This window comes from Pipistrellus hanaki, assembly GCF_964339955.1.
Source record: "Pipistrellus hanaki genome assembly, chromosome: 14".
Taxonomy (NCBI): domain Eukaryota; kingdom Metazoa; phylum Chordata; class Mammalia; order Chiroptera; family Vespertilionidae; genus Pipistrellus; species Pipistrellus hanaki.
In genome coordinates this window covers 51,728,418-51,746,787 of record NC_140516.1, presented here as the reverse complement: position 1 = coordinate 51,746,787, position 18,370 = coordinate 51,728,418, and positions in this window count along the sequence as shown.

The window sequence follows — 18,370 nt, the reverse complement described above, 5'->3', positions numbered from 1 at the left end:
GTCACATGCGGCTCTTTGGCCCCTTGAGTTTTTAGCAAAGGCCAGCTTAGGAGCACCCTAATTAAGTTAATAACAATGTCTTATTAAGTTTTAAAAATTTGGCGCTCAGAAGAAATTTCAGTTGTCGTCCTGTGGATGTTTGGCTCCGCGGACTAACGAGTTTGCCGACCACGGAGGTAGGGGGACAGAGGGAACTTGCTGGAGTTGGCCAACTCGCATGGCTTTCCCGGCGTCCGGGCGGGCCATCCTGACCTTATGCTGCCTCCCTACCCCCAGAATGAAGCCGTTTTCATCATGGGGGAGAGAGAGGCCTTTCTCTCAGCGCTTTTACCGGGCAAAGACGGACACAAAGCCTAGCTGTTCCTTCATTTCTGAGAGCAATCAGGGCCCTTCCTTCTCTCCTAAGCACGTGCGTGGCTCACTGCGTGGCCGGTGCCAGGCCGGTGCCATTTGGAGTCATAAGCAATTAGCGGCATCCGGCCGCGATCTGACATCGCAGAGAGCCCGCCTCGGAGCGAATCCATCTTCATCTGCGGCCCCGCTCTGACGTTCGCGAGGGGCATGACGGGGAGACCTGGCTTCAGCCCGTCCCTGCGTCCTCCCCTGTGAAATGGGGCTGTCTGCACCCCCGTTTCGGAGTCATTGTCAGGGTTAGGAAGAAGGGGTATGGAAGGCCTGGGACGGAGCTCCCGTTTGCTTTATTGCTTATTTGTCATTAGGCTCACCCGGAGCTGGAGTGAGAATGACGTCAGGAAGGTGAAGGGAGAGCTGCAGATGGAGGAAGGCTGGTGCCCGTGTCCGCCTGCAGGCAGCGCTCGGGCAGGGCCAGGAGCCCCAGCACCTCTGTGCGAGGCAGGGGGTGGAGCCCAGAGCCGGGATCGGTCCTGCCTCCTCTGCTTCCTTATCTTAGGACTTTGAAGGAGCCGCTCCCTGTCCTTTACCCTCATTGGGCCCGGACACGGCCCTGAGTGGGTGAGGGCCCTGCATGGCTCTGTGGCTGATGCTGTCCCGGGCCCTTCTCTGCTCACTCTGCCTAGAACACCTCACAGCAGGAGCCGCCGTGCGCGGGCTGTAGTGGCAGCACTGCCACCCAAGGTCCAGGAGGGTTTGACCCACGGGCACGGACCCCATGTGCTATCTCTGGCCGCACACAGCGGGGACACGGTGAGCCAGACCAGCACAGAGCCACACGGAGCGGCCGTCTGCTGGGCACTGGGTGAGGGGTGCCCAGGCTCACCTGGAGAAGACGCTCTGTGGGGAGGGCGCCCTCTCTCGGGGGCAGGTGCACAGGAAGGAGCCATGCTTCACCTGGCGCTGGGTCCCCCATGGAGCGCTCCCCGGCGGAGATTCATGGTCAGAACCCCTGAGTGGGAGGGGGAGGGCCTTCCCGCCATCAGCCCCGTGTCTCACCAGGAGACGGTGCTTCTGGTGCCCGCGCCTCTGTGCTCTGAAGGTTGGGGTCTCCGTCTCCCCAGGAGGCACACTTCTCCAAAGAGGGAGCAGAGCCCCTGAGTCCCAGCTGTGGCTGACGCCTGGGCACCTCAGGGTCCTTGTGCCCAGAGGTCGGCGGGCGGGGAGGGGCCTCGGGCTGGCGGGATGAGTGGCCCTGGTCCTCAGGAGGAGGCCAGTCTGCTATGACGCGAGGCAGTGGGCAAAGTGTGTGGGTGCCAGGGCCCCACTGGGGTGCCCTCCCGTCAGACACCACAGCCAAGAGGCTCCCTTCCAGGAGGTCCTGCAGATTCGGCCTCCTTCTGGTCTCCAGAGCTCAAGTCTCTTACACACACACAGACACACACAGACACACACACACAGACACACACACACAGAGACACACACGGGCACACACATACACGAACACACACGTGCACACACATGCACACACAAACACACATGCACGGGCACACACATACATGTATGCATGCACGGGCACACACACACAAACGCACACACAAACACACAAGCATGGGCACACACATACATGCATGCATGCACAAGCGTGCACACACACGTGCACACACACACACACACACGATTTCCTGTGAATCCAAAAAAAACAAGAAAAAAGCCGGCAGATGCTGCTTTTTTCTGCTTAGCTGCGCAGACTTTATAGTGTTTCTCGTGTTTCTCTCCCGAGACGCCCACCTGACCTCGCTGGCTCTTGCATTCTCTCCTGCGCGGCCGAATGTCACCGATCCCGGGAGGCTGAGCCCTGCCCCGCTCTTAACCCGCTCTCCCCCCGGCGGCCAGCTCCTTTTCAGAAACGGAGGGCCCTTCACTGGCCAGCCTCCCGACGTCCACCCGGGGACGAGCGGACACGCCTCTGCAGGCGGCGGCGGGAGGCGGCTATTGCTCCTGGCACACGCAGCCCGGCACTCCGCGTGGGCCTGCCAGAGCGGGGCGGTGAGCCAGCTGTGCCTCCGCCGGTGGCACCGAGACAAAGAGCCATCAGAGCCGGCGCACCTGCCTCCGAGCGCCACGGAACTGAAACAAGAAGCAAGCCAGCAAATGCCACCACAGACACTCCAGCAGTTACTTCAAAAGCCAGCGGAGAGGAAAGACAATGCTGGGCACCATGCTCGCCCACGGCTGCGGTGTCACACTCGCACCAGAGCCCGCTCCCTTTCCTTAGGCTTCCCACCGTTTCTGCAAATACCAGCAACTTCGGGCGTCTCTCTCGCCAGGCCCGGCCGCATTCCGAGCTCAGACATCACTGAAACAGTGTTTTATTCCTAAGATGCTTCTCTCTCCGGGCATCCGCAGAGACGCCCGGCTCTACCCGGTTTGGGGAGGACCGCTGTGGGGTGAGCTGCGCCTCCGGCGTCCGCTGGCTCTGACGCCCAAGGTGGGGTGGGGTGTGTAGCGGTGGCTCTGGTGAAACGGGTGAGGTTCCCAGGCTCCTCTGCCACCTGTGACTCCGCTTATTTCCCGTTTGTGCTTCTAAGTCTGCATTCGGGGTTTTAAATGGGAGGCATTTCCTTCAGAAAGTCTCCCTTCTGCTACTCAGCACCGGGGCCCACTGCTGGCTCTCTCTGCCTCCTGCCCTCCCCCCCACCCCCAGGACGGTGAGGGGGAGCTCCTCTGAACCCTTTACAGCAGCGGTTCTCAACCTTCCCAATGCCACGATCCTTTTTACAGCTCCTCATGTGGTGGTCACCCCCAACCATAACATTATTCTCGTGGCTACTTCATAATTGTCATTTTGCTACTGGTATGAATTGTAAGGGAGCTTACGTGACGTGCTTTCTGTTACAGAAGGAGAGGGGGCTACGGAGGCTGCCCCGGGAGCCGGATGGGGTGCCTTGAGTCGGGCCGATGATGGGGCTACACACGTGGGCAAGGAGTCCCAGGGCCTTGGCGTCAGAGTGGACGTGAAGGGAGAGAGCAGGAGGAACGTGACAGCTGCCTCCTGGACAGCAGGCCTGACAACAGGCTCAGTGGTGCAGCCATTCACGAAGCGGGGGCGGTGGCCATGGAGAGAGGTTTTCAGAGGGAGGTGAGCAGAGCTAAGGTTTCCGTCTGCGACAAGCTGGGCTGGCGGGTCTGTAAGAAGCGAGTTCGCAGCAGAGGAGCCGGGCTCGGTGGCCATGCCCGGAGTCCCGGGACAGGGTGAGGGCACAGCCATGCAGAGGAGATGCCTCAGGAGAGAGTCTGTGTCTATTTTTTAAAAATATATTTTTATTGATTTTTTTACAGAGAGGAAGAGAGAGTTAGAAACATCAAAGAGAGAGAATCATCGATCAGCTGCCTCTTGCACACCCCCTACTGGGGATGTTCCCGCAACCTAGGTACATGCCCTTGACCGGAATCAAACCTGGGACCCTTCAGTCTGCAGACCAACACTCTATCCACTGAGCCAAACCAGTTTCGGCCGGTGTCTATTTTTAAAGAGCCAGCAGCCTGCCCTCTGCCCCTGGGTAAGTCCCTGCTCTGGCTGCCATCCGAAGGGCAGGAGGTTGTCCGTGGGCCAAGCCAGGGCTCCGTTCCACTGCGACATTCCGTGCTGCCCTTCATCTCGTTCCAAGGCCCATCCTTCCTCCAGACGGCTCTGAGCGCCGGCCAGCGTGGCTCCGGGCTGGAGGGTCCTCCTGGAAGCCACCATCGCGCTGGACGCCACCAGCCCACAGAGTCCACCGCCCATCGGAGGAGGAGGCCCGCTCCCGTGCCAGGAACGATGCTTCTCTGGCATCCTCGAAGAAGGTCGTGGTTGTGGTGGAGGACAGCGGCGAGGCCTGGGTCGGACAAGAAGGGGAAGCTGACCACGGCCGGGTCAGAGAGTGCGCTTCTCCCAGCGTTCCTGGTGGCGTCAGGCCTGGCCTCTCTCCGTCTCCCTCGGCAGCTTCCCCTCCGTCTCCCCCCGCCCCCCACTCCTGTCCAATCTCTCTCGGCTCCCCGGGGGCTCTTAACAGTGAGCGGTGAGATAAGCAGGGGGCAAGCTGGAAGCCAGTCAACCTCAGAGTTTATTAGAAAAACAGCGATTGCGGAATATTTCCTCACTCCTCGGGGAGCGTGCTTCCAGCAGCCATATCAATCCCCGTGGCCTTTGGCTCTGAGCAAACACGCCACGGAGTCACAGCGGCCTCGGGGTGAAGCGAGCCGGCTCTCCGTGTGTCCCAGGCACCGCCATCATGGTGACAACTGGCCCGTCTCCAGAAGCTTCAGGAGGGTGAGAAGATAACTCTCCACAGGAACCTACATGGTAATTCTACTTGTTTTTTGTTACTCCTCACCCAGGGATATGTTCCCGTTGATTCTTAGGGAGAGGGGAAGAAAGAGGGAGAGACGAGAGAAATGTCCATGTGAGAGAAGCGCATCGATGGGTTGCCTCCTGCACGTGCCCCCACCGGGGCCTGGGCCAGAGAGGAGCCTGCAACCAAGGAACGTGCCCTTGGCTAGAATCGAATCCGGGACCCTTTGGTCCGCAGGCCGACGCTCTATCCACTGAGCCACATCAATGTTTTTTATTTTTATTTATTTATTTAAAAAAATATATATTTTATTGATTTTTACAGAGAGGAAGAGAGAGGGATAGAGAGCTAGAAACATCGATGAGAGATAAACATTGACCAGGTGCCTCCGGCACACCCCCCACTGGGGATGTGTCCACAACCAAGGTGCATGCCCTTGACCAGAATCGAACCTGGGACTTTTCAGTTTGCAGGCCGACGCTCTATCCACTGAGCCACACCGGTTTCGGCCCTCCGTGTTTTTTAGGAAGAACACTTACTTTGGCGTTGCCTGAGATGGGGATGCGCGGGGGAGGGAAGGGGACAGAGTCTCACAGAGGTGGGTTCAGAGCCCTCCCAGCGTGCACTCTTCCTGCAGTGTGACCGTGAGCAAGTTCCTGGGCCTCTATGAGCCTGGCTCCTACCTATAACTTGGGGTACCACCTAAGGCTTCTGGTCACTATGGCGGCTCCCATCACACTCAGAATTATGACCGATATTATTCCTACAGTAGAAGCTGGGCCCCCGGAACTCCCATCTCCTACATTGATCAGTTTGCTCAGAAGACACGATCCTTGGGTTTCCCAGCGTTTCCTTACAATGACCAGTGTCCTAGGAACTGGGTTTGGGAGTAGGGAGGGACACATTGGCAGTGGAACAAGCGGGGAGTGAATTACAGCCTGACAGCACGGAGTTACACACGGCTCCGTAGGCTGGGACAGCGGGAGTGACGGCCCACCGAGTGTTCCACTGAGTTCTGGCACCTTCCTTAGAAAGGGGGGCAGGTGTCAACACACGTGGAGGAAACGGTGCACAGACAGGCCGGCGGGAGGCCGTGGCGGTGGGCGGCACCTCCCCGCATCCACAGCAATGGTGGCTCCTGCTGGAACGGGTGGTGAGCCTCACAGCCATCAATGCCTGGAGCCTAGAAAACTCCGTGGGCAATGGCGAACGGGTTCCCGGTCCCTCCCCACACCAGGCAAACAGTTCTAAGTCCTGCCTTCAAAGGTGCCCAGCGCTGCCCTCTTCTGCCCCCTCGGGTCAGAGGCTTCAGTTCCATCTATGCAGGCACCCCGATTCTTTCTGTGGGGGCGTCCAGAGGGGAGCTCACTCACCAATAGATGCACTCGTCCAGATCTTATTTGCCCTAGCCCAGCAAACTCATTAATCCACAGAGCCAACTATCAACAGCACCACGATTGGCATTTCTTTGGAGAGCCACATTTTTTAAACTTAAATGTCTTCTAACGCCACTTCTTCCAAATAGACTCGCTCAGGCCGTGGTATTTTGTGGAAGAGCCATACTCGAGGGGCCAAAGAGCTGCTTGTGGCTCGAGAGCCGCAGTTTGCCGACCACGGCCCTAGAGAAGGAACAGCTGGATTCCCTGCAGAGTCTCTGCCTAGGAAACATGACCCTGTTCTGGAATATTCCACTTGGAATTTCACTGGCATGCTTTTCTAAACAGAGCTGGGTGATCGTCTCGGGAGTGCCCGTCACACACCTTTGGAATGCCACCTGGTTTCCAAACAGAGGGATGCTCAGGAAAATCACTGAGCCAAAGCACAGCCAGCAATGCGAGATGCCCTTTCGTTTTAGCGCTGAGCGTTTTACTGTCGCCATTTAATTAAAATCGTGTACCCGGCGTGCGCCCTAACCTCGTCACCGCTGTACTGATCTACACGAGGAGAATTAACCTTCTCAGGCTGTCAGGATCCTGAACAGAAAGAAAAAAATCACAATAGACTCCGAATGGAAAGAAAACCAAACCCAGGCAATTCCCTGCTCTCCACCCAGAAAACCTTTTCAGAAATGGAAGATTTTGCAGAAAAACTTGCACAGTTTAGGAAGATTTATTTTTAAAGCCTCCTAGTCACATGCAAAGCCTTTGATTGTGTCATCTGGCCACTTTCTAAACACTGAGACTTTAAATATTTAATTTTAATAGGAAAGTAGGTTACAGATGCAAATTTTTAGCAGCTGCTAAAAGCATTTAATTTGCATGCTTCGATTTAAAATGCATCCACAATGTACGAGAGATTTATTTTTTACAGGTTGTAAGCACATAGATTTATAATAACTGTATCATTTAGCTAATTTTAGATCAAGTGAGGGGATTTCTTTGTTTCAAATGGAGTGGACCTCAGAGAAGTATATCGTGCCAATTCTGCTGGCCTGTAAAATCTCAGGCACAATGAAATATAAAAGGACAGATCAAGTAAAAAATCTCTCTCCACATCAAAAACCTAGAATGCTGCTGAAATTCCAGCCAAAAAAAAAAAAGGGGGGGCTTTGGTTCATGCGCCACGCACAGCCCGCCACTCTGGAAGCGATATAAAACCTCCAGATAAATTATAACGGCCGCGGAGGCTGCCCATATTGATTAAAACATCAAGCAGGAGCGTGCAAACCAATAATGAATGACTTCATGCCGGAAGATAAAACTTTGTGATATTTGAAATTACAGACTTGAAAGTGAGTAAAATTACCCCTAATTACGCAGAAGGGAGCAACACCTTCGCAGTAAACAAGATAAGCACCTCAAACAGCACTAATAATTTTAATTAACATTTTCCAGTTTCCTTCCACCTCTGTTCAAGGTCACCTCCTCCGGCTCCGAGGACCCGCCTCCCAGCTGCCGCCCCGCAGCCTCCCGCCGCAGTGCGCCGCGCCAGAGCGGAGCCGGAGCACGATTGCTGGGACTGATTTTTAAAAAACGAAGTCATCGGGCACCAGAGTAAAATATTGAATCCTGGGAGCCCGCTGGCCGGGGTTTGAAAACGAATTGCACACCTAATTCTCCGTCCTCGGGAAGACGGCGACCGGCCTGTGCCCAGGCCCTCGGTGTGAATGATGAGAGCTGCCGGGCTGTTGCATATTCAGCCGTCTCCGCCGAGTCCTGATTAATACATTCATTTGCTCGAGATTTATGATTTTGCTAAACTGTTTTCTCTTTTCCGCAAACGAAGGCGCGGGGAAGGATGGGGCTTTGTGGCACCGATGGGCTTGTTCCATGCCGCACACTTAATGTGCGGGGTCACCAGGAATGTAATGCGGAGTGAAGGAGTCTCATTAGGCGGAAATGAATGTAAAATGTGTCAATTTGATCCAAACGAGGACTGTAGTAAAACCATGTTTGATGTTCATGTGCAATAAATCTTTAACATTTGTCTGCAAAGCGTGGGGAACCCGGAGGGACCCGTGTGTTTGTGGTAGCCGCTCTCCTCCCAGGGTTCCCTCCATTATGCTCCGCTGGCATTTAGCAGAGAGAAGAAAAAGGGAAAACCCTAAGATGGGGGTATTAGCCGTGATTCCAGAGCAAATAGGAGGCGCACCTCCCTCCCGGCAGGGCACTTTGGAAAACCTGGGGATGGTTTTTAGAGAGAAGGGGGCGGACCCGTGAGGACGCCGTCGCCATGGTGCATTCTGAGCGATGCTGCGGACGGTCCTCCCGGTCCCACCGTGGGACACAGCGCCGACGCCACCGCCGTCCGCCAGGGCGTCTGTGACCCTCGGAGCTGTTTTCGGTGAGATCTGGATGTTTTCTTTCTCTGTGGCCCATGCAGTGACCGTTCTCTTCCCGATGCATTTTTTTATTTTGATATATTCACAGTGTTAATTACTGTTGTATTTCAATTTTCTCTCTCGTATTTTTGTTCCTTCATAATGGCTTTACGGTTCACTGGACCGGAGTGACGAAAATGAAAGATTTCCAAGATTTCTTCTGGGAGTCATTTACAAAAGACCACCGTTTTTTTTTAATTGCTGCCGATATTTAGTTCTGGGTGTCTGCCCCGGGAAGAAATCAATCTCTGTCCTTCAGGTGCCATGCGAACACACCAGCACCTTTTTTTTTTTTTAGAAATCTTGATAATTAAACCTTTTTTTTTTTTTTTTTTTTTTTTCAATTACTACAACACTTTCCTTCTCCCTCTGATTTCCGGAGCAGTTCAGGGCACAGCCATGCACGTACTATTTCTGTTTACGTTCGTTTAATTCATTCTCCGCAGAAACGTGATTCACTCTTTAATGCAGTGAAAAATCCTAACGGTCAGTGTGACGTCAGGAATAATGAAGAGAAATCACCAGGTTGACCCAATAGGAGAATTCTTCCCGGGGAAGCATGAAATGAGGAATTAATTTCCCAGTGTCACTATAATTGAAATCATCTGTGGAATCCCCCACTCCAAGGAAACAGTTGACAATTGATAGGCTCTCAATAAGAAACAACTCATTTTTTTTTTTTTAATCGCCACGTGAAGGGTTCCATAGCCTGGCCGATCAGCTCGGCGGGCGTTCCTCGTGGGGCACCGTACTTGGAAGACGTGCCCTCTTTCCAGCGATGCCCCCACCTCTTCCCCATACGTGCTGACTGGGAGTCGAATTAGCGTGTGGACGGACAGGGGCGCCTCCCGCCACTGCCGCTGACTAGACGGCATTGCCCACTCGGCACAGAAAACTGTCACGGGGACCACTCTGCACCTGTTCTCTGCATCGCATCATCACCCAGACTGTGAAGGTTGTAGGCCTGATGACCCCTATCCTCGCTTGGTTTTTGCAAAGCTCCATTGGGAGTGTCCACCCTCATTTAAAATGTGCGTTTAGGAAAATACCAAGATTAAACTCGGGGTTTCCGCCTCACGCTGCACAAAGCACGGGGTTCTGTGCTGGTGTCTGCAGAGCTGTCGCTGCACCAGCCCGGGGCCAGCCAAAACCGGGCAGTGGCTCCGTGTTGGTCAACTCTGATCTGCCCTCGCCCTCGGCATTCCCAGGACCCCTCTGTGCTTCCCATGGAGTCTGGAGCACGGCGCACGGCGTTTCTGAGAGCAATCTGTTTTCCTCGTTGTGCTTGGCTCTGGCGGATATTAAAGTGAGCTGCCACCTCCTCGCGGGCCCTGCTGGAGGAGGCCCAGCAGCACTGGGGCGGGAGGAAGCCAGCCGGCTGCTGCGCGGTGGGCCGTTCCAGCATAGGCCAGGAGCAGGCCTTGTGGGCTCTGCTGGACTCATAGTGCCCCAAGGAGGTTCAGAAAGGCCTGGTCCGGATCTCAGCCAAGGCAGCCTCCTCGGCCCCACTCTAGAAGCTTCCGTAGGCCCACGCCCACAACCAGAGGGAGGTTCACTGCCAGGCGTGGCCGGGCTTTCCGTGGCGGGCCCTGTGGAAGACCCTGGAGTCCCCACAGTAGCGAGAGCTTGTCATCTGGAGGCCTCTGCCATGGCGTGAGCTCCCTCCCAGCTCCTGCCCGAACCGGCCTCGCCCTGTGCGCTGTGAAAGGCACACGTCTGCTTTCTGATCGCTATCGTTGGCTTCCTATCTGTGCAGGCTCCGGTTAGAGACCATCGATGAAGGCGGGGGAGGGGATCAGTTCAACTCCTGACTCAGGAGGCCTCCCCGAACGGATCTGTGGTCGAAAAGGAGGTCCCAGAGGCCATGGCCCCCATCCACGTGGGCCTCACCATGTCCCCACCTCAGGACCTCCTCCCAAACTCCCCAGCCATGCAGTCCCCTGCCTGGGACCACTTCCAGCATCCCCCACCCCCTCCCCATTCATCACCGTTACTTGTTCTGCCTGATGAATCCTTCTACCAAGCACGTAACTCATCTGCTGGGACTTCGGCTCCTCACCACGGAGAACGGGTTCCTTAGCTGCCATTCAAGGCCTGATAGCCCAGCCTCATAGCCTCCTGGCCAGCTGGCCTTCTTTCCTCTGTGGACTCTGCATTCTGGGCAGCTTGTGGAGGGAAGAGGGAGGAGGGCAGGCAATGGATGCCCACCAGCCGCTCACCAGCCTGTGAGTTCGGATGAGTTACGCTCCCTAGCCTCTCTTGGGGCCTCCACAAAAGCGTGCTGAGAAGAGTTCCCGCCTCAGAGGGCCATTGTGAGCATTTGGCGGGGGAAACACGTGGCGCACAGTAGGTGCTCAATAAGAGTTAAGCTCCTTTTTCAACACTGACAACCCCCTCTAAACTGACAGGGGCTCACCCCCGTCACTCAGCCAGTGTCAATTTATAGAACGTCTTCCCCCGCCAGCACGGGCCTGTCAAACCCTCGCTGCCCTTCAGGACCTGTCTATTAAGTCTCCCAGACTCCTCTTTGTCACCGGCCAGGCGGGGCCCTGTCTCCGTCACCTCTGAATCTCCAGGGCCGGCCGGGACAGAGCGCGCGCTCAACAAATTAGTGTCCCATGAATAAATGCAATGCAATGCAACCTCGTCCCGAGAAGCCACTCTGGCCCCTCCCGTCCGAAAGTGGTCTTACCCTCCTCCCAGCTGAGGTAGGCCATTTTTCTGCACCTTTAAGAGGGTGTCTGGTCCTTGCGGCCTGATAATTGGGGAGACGAGCCGTACACAAACAGCCGGAATGCAGGGAGCTCCTTGGGGCAAAGGCTGTCTGCGGCGCGATGATGGAAACATCCATGACACCCATGGCAGACCCTAAAGGATTATTTTGATGGAAGGTGCTCCCCGCTCATGTAATGGTCCAATTTAGCCAAGAGCTCCATCAACCAGGCTTCCTGGTCTCTCGTTGACTTAATTACAGACACCTCTCCCGTGCCATGGACCACATGAATGGCTAGTTAACCCCGAGGTCCCTTGATGAATTGTTGACACTGTTTTGGAGATAATCCCTAAACCTTATGTTATTTTTTCTCTCCCATCAGCACAAAGTTGAGAGCTCAGGCGATTTTTTTTTTTTAATTATTTTTTTATTATTTTGTACGCGTTCCCCTCCCCCACGTTTTTTCCAATCCTTAGACTTGCAGGTCTCCTTCCAGACATCTTTGCCCAGCAATAATTACAGCGTGTTCCCCACCTCACTGATGGCTGGTGTCCTCATTAAGGACCATTACCCTGAAAAGGGTGTTTATTGAACCTGGCAGAGTGCTGATATTTGTTAGACCCTGTCATATGGTTGATGGCGTTTAGTCAGAACTCATTGGGAAACAGGAGTGAGCCGCTCAAACTGGCACCGGCAGCCAGGACTCGGGTGGGCTCAAGATGGCAGCCCAAGTCTCCATGGCACCCGCAGGCCAAGCAAGGCTGTTCCGCGGGGTGGCTGGGCTGCTCCGCCGCCCCCCCGCGCTGAATCCTGCTACACGGATTGCTGTGGCGTGAAAGGGACTCATACCGAGTCAAGAGGAATTAGAGGAGCCGCAGTGTGTTAGGATTTCACAACCGCTCTGTCCTCCACACGCCGCGCCGGGATTATTTTAAGAGGTTTGTGCCTGATTGGAGAACGGGTACCGTTGGGGGAAAGTATGTTTTCAGATAAACCAGTAGTTTAATTCTTTACATAATGAACAGAGGATTGAGCTCACGAAGAGACGGAAAAATGTCATTATCTTCCAGGGAGATCTTACAAAGATAGAGCTTTTTGTGTAAACACCTAGAATTGCCATATGTTAGTCATTACATTCCTTAAAAATACGTAACTCATAGAAAGAAGGCAGTAGGGGTATCAGCATACAGAGGCCAGGGCCGGATTCCTGGTCAACACTGGCCAGCTTGTGTCTGGGGCCCCTCTCAGCTGTGGGGAGACCCAGCCTACCCCAACTGAGCCTACTTGTTGGTAAAAGACATCCATGCCAATGGCTGTCAAGCATGTTCAAGCGTGTTCACTTTTCTGGAAATCATGACGTGGGACCATGCTTAGAAAGCATGGGTTCGGCTCTTGGAAGTGATCACAACCCAGTGAAGAGAGGAATAGTGTGCTTTTGTAGACATTTCTTGATGTCCTTAGGGTCTACACATATGTACAGAAACCAGGGACTACAGAAACACAAAAGCTGAAAGATCTGATTGTGCCCAGAGAGAACGGACTCAAAGCCACCCTGGTGGCTACCAGTGGCTGCTGGTTTTCACCGAGAGCGTGCTCTGTCGGCCCTGCACTGGTGGCGTGCCCACACTGTGTCATTTGACTTGTAGAAACGCCAGCTGTTGATGCTCTACCTCATAGAGGGTGAGTTCTAGATTCCCAGAAGGAGAAAGATGTGGAAGATAAAGGGAACTGCTGATGGGGAAGAATCAGAGCATTCGTTTATCTGTTCTTCCATTATTACGAGGAATATTCTGGCGGTGGGGACAGAGTGAGTGCTGGCTTCTTGGATTATAATATGAGACAGAAATAGTCCTCTACACCGATGATCCAACACATGCAAAACACCCAGTCCGCAGGCTCTGCATGTGGGGGACATGGTACCCCAGCTCACCAACTCGTAGGTGCGTTCTTAATTGATTTTGAGAGAGAGAGAAACATGGATGTGAGAGAGAGCCCCAACTGGGAATCAAACTTACAACCTGCGTGTGTAAGTTGGTCCGAAGGTTGTGGGTTATTGTTAAGCTGATTAACAACCTGCATGTGTGTCCTGACCTGGAATCGAACCTGGAAACTTTTGACAAGCCAGGGCTTGTAGGTCTTTTTTGACAGAATTGTGTCCCATGACCACAAAGGGGACTGGAAATAAAATCTTTTTTATAAATTTATTTTGTTGCTGTGTCCCTGGTTAAGCACACTGCGGCCCCAAATATAACGAAGCTTTTTAATAAATGAAGAAGAAAAAGAGAGTGGATATTTGGTGGGAAATTACCATTTTTTACCACCTCCCCTCTCCCCCCCAGTTACCGTCCTATTTCTCACCACCACTCGCATGCCTATGCTGAACCTCGGGCTTGCCTTCCTCACTGCGGAGCCCCCCGCCCAGAGGACAGAGCCGCGTATAATTGGAGCCTAAAAGCCATCCGGGGGACGGACAGATGAGCGGCGCGCTCTCCCCGCGCTGGTGATGGATGGGAGATGGGAGAGAGAGGACTCGGGGAACGGGGCTCAGAACGCCTCCTGCTCCGCCTCGCTCCCAGGAACAGATGGCGGCCCCGTTCACGGGGAGAGGGAGCGGCAGGAGGACAGTTCAGGGGTGAGGCACCGGGGCTTGTCGGTACCAACTCGAGCCCCGCACCAGCAGCTGGCTGGGCAGATGTGGAGCTCAGAGGAGAGGTCGGCCGGAGAGGCGCCTCGGAGAGCCGTCCAAGAACAGGCGGAAGGCAAAGCCAAGATTGGGGAGAGATGACCGAGGGGGAGGGAAGGCAGGAGGGAATGGCCCTCCTCCCGGGCTGGCCCGTGGGCGAGAGCTGGGAGGACTGTGGCTGGTGAGCCAAAGGCGCTAGGGGAGACCAGCGGTGTGGCTTTGTTCCCCGCAGTAAGGCATCTGGATTACAAAGCCTGTATCCATTCATTCATTCATTCATTCATTCATTCAGTGGATCGTGCCTGACCTTCCCTCTCTGCTGAGCGCTGGTTTGGGAGCTGAGAGACCGAGGAGGACGCTGCCCTGAGGGAGAGACGGGGTCCGAAGAAACTGCCATATTCCACGCAGCGGGTGGCATTACGCAGGGGACCCTGCCGATCCCCGAGGAAGGCTGGGTGGGCGTCAGGGTGGCATCATACCGGCTGTCGATGATGTCCAGGCATTAGCCCGGGGGCAGGGTGCCCATTGCAGTGTTAGCAGGCCTGGGCGGCCGTGGGGAAGGCGGCACGGCTTGGCATTCGGTGCTGGTGGAGGCGGCCCCGGCCAGAGGTGAGGGCGGAGGAAGATCCGCAGCCCTTCAGAGGCCACGGAGCCCGGCCTTTCCCGCTCCTCGGTGACGCCGTGGACGGTTTTGAACCTCCCACAGGCACGTGCTTTCCTTCCTGCTGGTGCTGGGCGATTCTGTCAGTGTCTCCCAGAGGCCCGTGGGGTCAGCCTGGCGCACGCTCCCCAGGGGGCCCAGCCCTCCCGCTCTCCCACTTGGTTCCAGTTGTTAATTATACGACATGGAGCCCAACAGATGTCCTGTCTTGCAGCCAAAGCGCGTTTTCTCCCCGTTCCCATATTGCAGGCCTTTGATTTACAGTTCACCTGCTTCCTGGCTGCGGTGGCTCTGCCCGGTCGTCCCTGGGCATGGCACAAGCCCAGGTGGACTGCCAGGGGCCGCTCAGGGCACTTCCCGGACACAGGCCTCCCCTGCGCTGGATGCCCCGGGAGCCTGGCGAGTGCCAGAGCCGTTCTTACTCGCCGATAATTTGTATTCCTTTGTCCTGGGGTCCAGGGCTTCCATCGCCAAGGCACAGAGGGCTGCCATCACCGAGGCCTGCCCTCCAGCTGCTGCCCAGCCGGGCGGCACAGGCTGCTGGGTGCCAGCTGGCCCGGCTGGGCTGCAAGCACCTCCCACTCGCTGGACGCATGGTTTACTTGGGAGAGGTGAGCCAGGCTCGTAGGGGCCAGAGCCGCCACAACTCGGCTCCTGCTCGTGTCTGACTAACGGGAGCAAACGGGACGGAGACCGTGTATTATACTCCGTGACCCACAGAATGAGCGCCCAGGACATCGGGAACATCAAAAGCCCTCGTCGGACCGCGGCCTCCCTTCCTACTGCACCCGGAAGCCCTGTCGCCCAGCCACACCTGTGACCCCGGTTACCTCTCCCCACCAGGGGGGTCGGTGTTGGCTGCGGCCGCGGGGCGTGGGGAGAGCTTCGGCCGGGGGTCCCGTGGACCAGGCAGGCCTGTCTGGAATCGAACTTCCTAGCCTGCCCTCTACAGACAGACTTCTGGAGTTTTCTCTCCCTTCCCTTTCCTGCCTCTCCTGCTTCCTCTCTTCCACCTGCTCCTGCCTGGTCTCAGGCCAACAACACCGGTGTTTGCTGACGTCACTGCTCCCCTCCCGGCCCATGGATGCAGGCCCGCCTGTCAGCTTGGTGTCACCGTGAGCACGGGGCCCCAAGAGGCCCGCCCAGAGCCTGGTGCTGGGAAGCCGCCCACAAGGCCATGGCCCAAGGACTTGGTCACCCAGGAGGAAATGAGAAATGCAAAATCCGATGAGAAAGACCCTAAAATCACTCTGTTTAGAATCCTCACCTGCAGGTGTCCCCAAAGGTGTAGACACACCTGGGATCATTAGGAAGGCAGTATTGATTAAAACATTTACAGCTGTCCCTTGTTAAAGTGTGTTTGCATTTTGGGCGACAGCCTGCACTTTCAGAAGACGAGAAATTATGAACCAAAAGAAGCCTTCAAAGAGGATGAAGTAGCCATGGGGGGGAAGGGCCTGAGGAAGGACTTCCCCAGAGCAGAGGCCAGACCACGACGGAGGGCCATCCCAGTCCACCCTGACTTCCTTCCCAGGCAGCGCTCCCAGGAGCGAGGAGAAGGGCATTTCCAGACAAAGGCCCCTGGGGGCCGCGGGCCGCCCTGAGATGGATGCTGGAGTCCCACTGCCTCACGAAGGACCAAGCCCGGGGGGAGAGGTGGGTGCAGGAGATATTGATAAAGTACATTAGTGGATGTAATTAATTATTGACTCCGGGAAATCATAATTAATTACATGTGCTTTGTGAAGTGAACCTAGGCTGGGGCAGGCCTGAGGAGGAGGCTGGGGGAGGGGCAGACTCAGTCCTTGGGTTGCCCGAATGCTGGCTGGCGCCTTGGTCTGCCTGGCCCAGGAGTCAGAGGGAGACACGGATGCCTCTAACACATTATGTTTATGTGGTCCTTAAACAAAATGTAAGCAGTTCCAGGTAACCACAGTAATAGGAATACAATCTAAACTTCCAAACCAGCAGAGGAAAATATCAAGGACATAGGAAAGATGTTAAATTTCTAAAAACAAACCAAAAAAGTCAGAAAAGAGAAAAATACATAAAGATAAATGTTGGTAAAGAGGGCCCAAGAAGAAATAATTCTACATGAGTTTCTTTTTGCAAAGAAACGAATAGATTAAAACCAGGGAGACAACCAGATTTATTTAACATAAATAAATGTCATCATAAGTCAATCAATCTTCTTAGGAAACTACAACTAAATAGAATGAATCAAAAATGTTTTCAACAAAGAAACAGAAAAGCATAGCCCATGGAAGTACTAACTGAAGGAGAATTGTCAGAGTAATACTAACATAGAAAATATAAAAGTTGAAGGTAAAAAGAGAGTGTATGTTCTGATGACAAAACAATCGACAAAAAAGATATTCTGATCAATTTAATTCAAAAAACAATAATCAAGTATATTTTGAAAACTGAAAGATTTACTAAGCAAACCAGAGTTTAAAGAGGAGATCATAGGGCAGCAATGGAAATCGTAAAATACTTGGAATTGAGGAGCCATGACTCCAGTACATACAAATGCTTTTGGGATGTATCTAAAGTGGTTCTTGGAGGTAAATTTATAGCCTCAAATACATTTATTAAAGGGAATATTTATTGAAATAAAAGAAAATAGAAGTAAGGAACAGTAACATTAAGAGCCAAAGTAACTAAAATAGAGAGATGTGAAGGGAGTTCTTTAAATAGAAACAACACAAGTTGTAATAGGAATGAAAAGAAAAACTCCAAAATCTGAAGATCTTAAGAATGGGAAGGAAGTTTATCTCCAGACACAAAATATTCTGAACAACTTAACGTCAATAAACTTGAAAAGTTAGATGAACTGTCTAACTTTATAGAAGATACTTTTTTGTAGATACTTAAATTGGTAAGGTTTTTCTGGAAAGCAATGTGTGTGTGTGTGTGTGTGTGTGTGTGTGTGTGTAAAATTTATTTCTATTTCTATGTGTTGATGGTGATGCAGACTTTCAGAGACGACAAGTATGATGTTAACACCTTAAGGCTTGGGCATGGATGTCTGGCATATTTGTAGGCACTTAGCAAACACCAGTCAAATGAACGAAAGAAACACGTAAAAGCACTTTATATGCTTAAGATATAGTTGCTGTTTTGGTTGAAAATATATTTCCAGGGTGTGATTGGTCTCTGTAATGTTGTGGATGGAAGTTAATCCTTTCAATTAATTATTGATAATTCTACACAGGGCATCACATGCCTCCGTCCCTGGCTTCAGGGGAGGGAGGGGAGGCTAGGCAGAGCGCAGAGGATGGTTAAGGCAGGGAGACTACTCCGTGTGACGCAGGTCACATCCATCTGTCCACACCCCAGGACTGTACACACCGGGAGGGACCCTAATGCAAACCACGGATTCACTCATCGTCACGTGTCCATATTGGTTCATCCATGCTAACAAATGCACCCTATTCCTGTAAGATATCACAAACTGGGAAACTGGGGTGCAGGGGGCAGGCTGAGGAGGGCCGGAAACTGCACCCTCCAGTCATTTCTCTGTGAATCTAAAGCTCCCTGAAACACAGACTGTCTGAGGAATGCGAAGAAAAGGCCGTTCTGTGGTGACAGGCTGGTGAGCGTGTGATGGAGGAGGCAGTGGAGGCACCCTCATCCCAGATGCCAGGGTCCCTCACACTCACCTAGCTCTCCTGTGGGGACCCCATCCACCCTCCCGCACTGGGGAGCACTCACGATGGGGGGCCTGCAGGTGCTTCCTGGTTTTGCAGGGCACTGGAGGGGTGAGGAGGGACGGGGGGGTCGCTGAGCTGTCAACACTGACAATCAG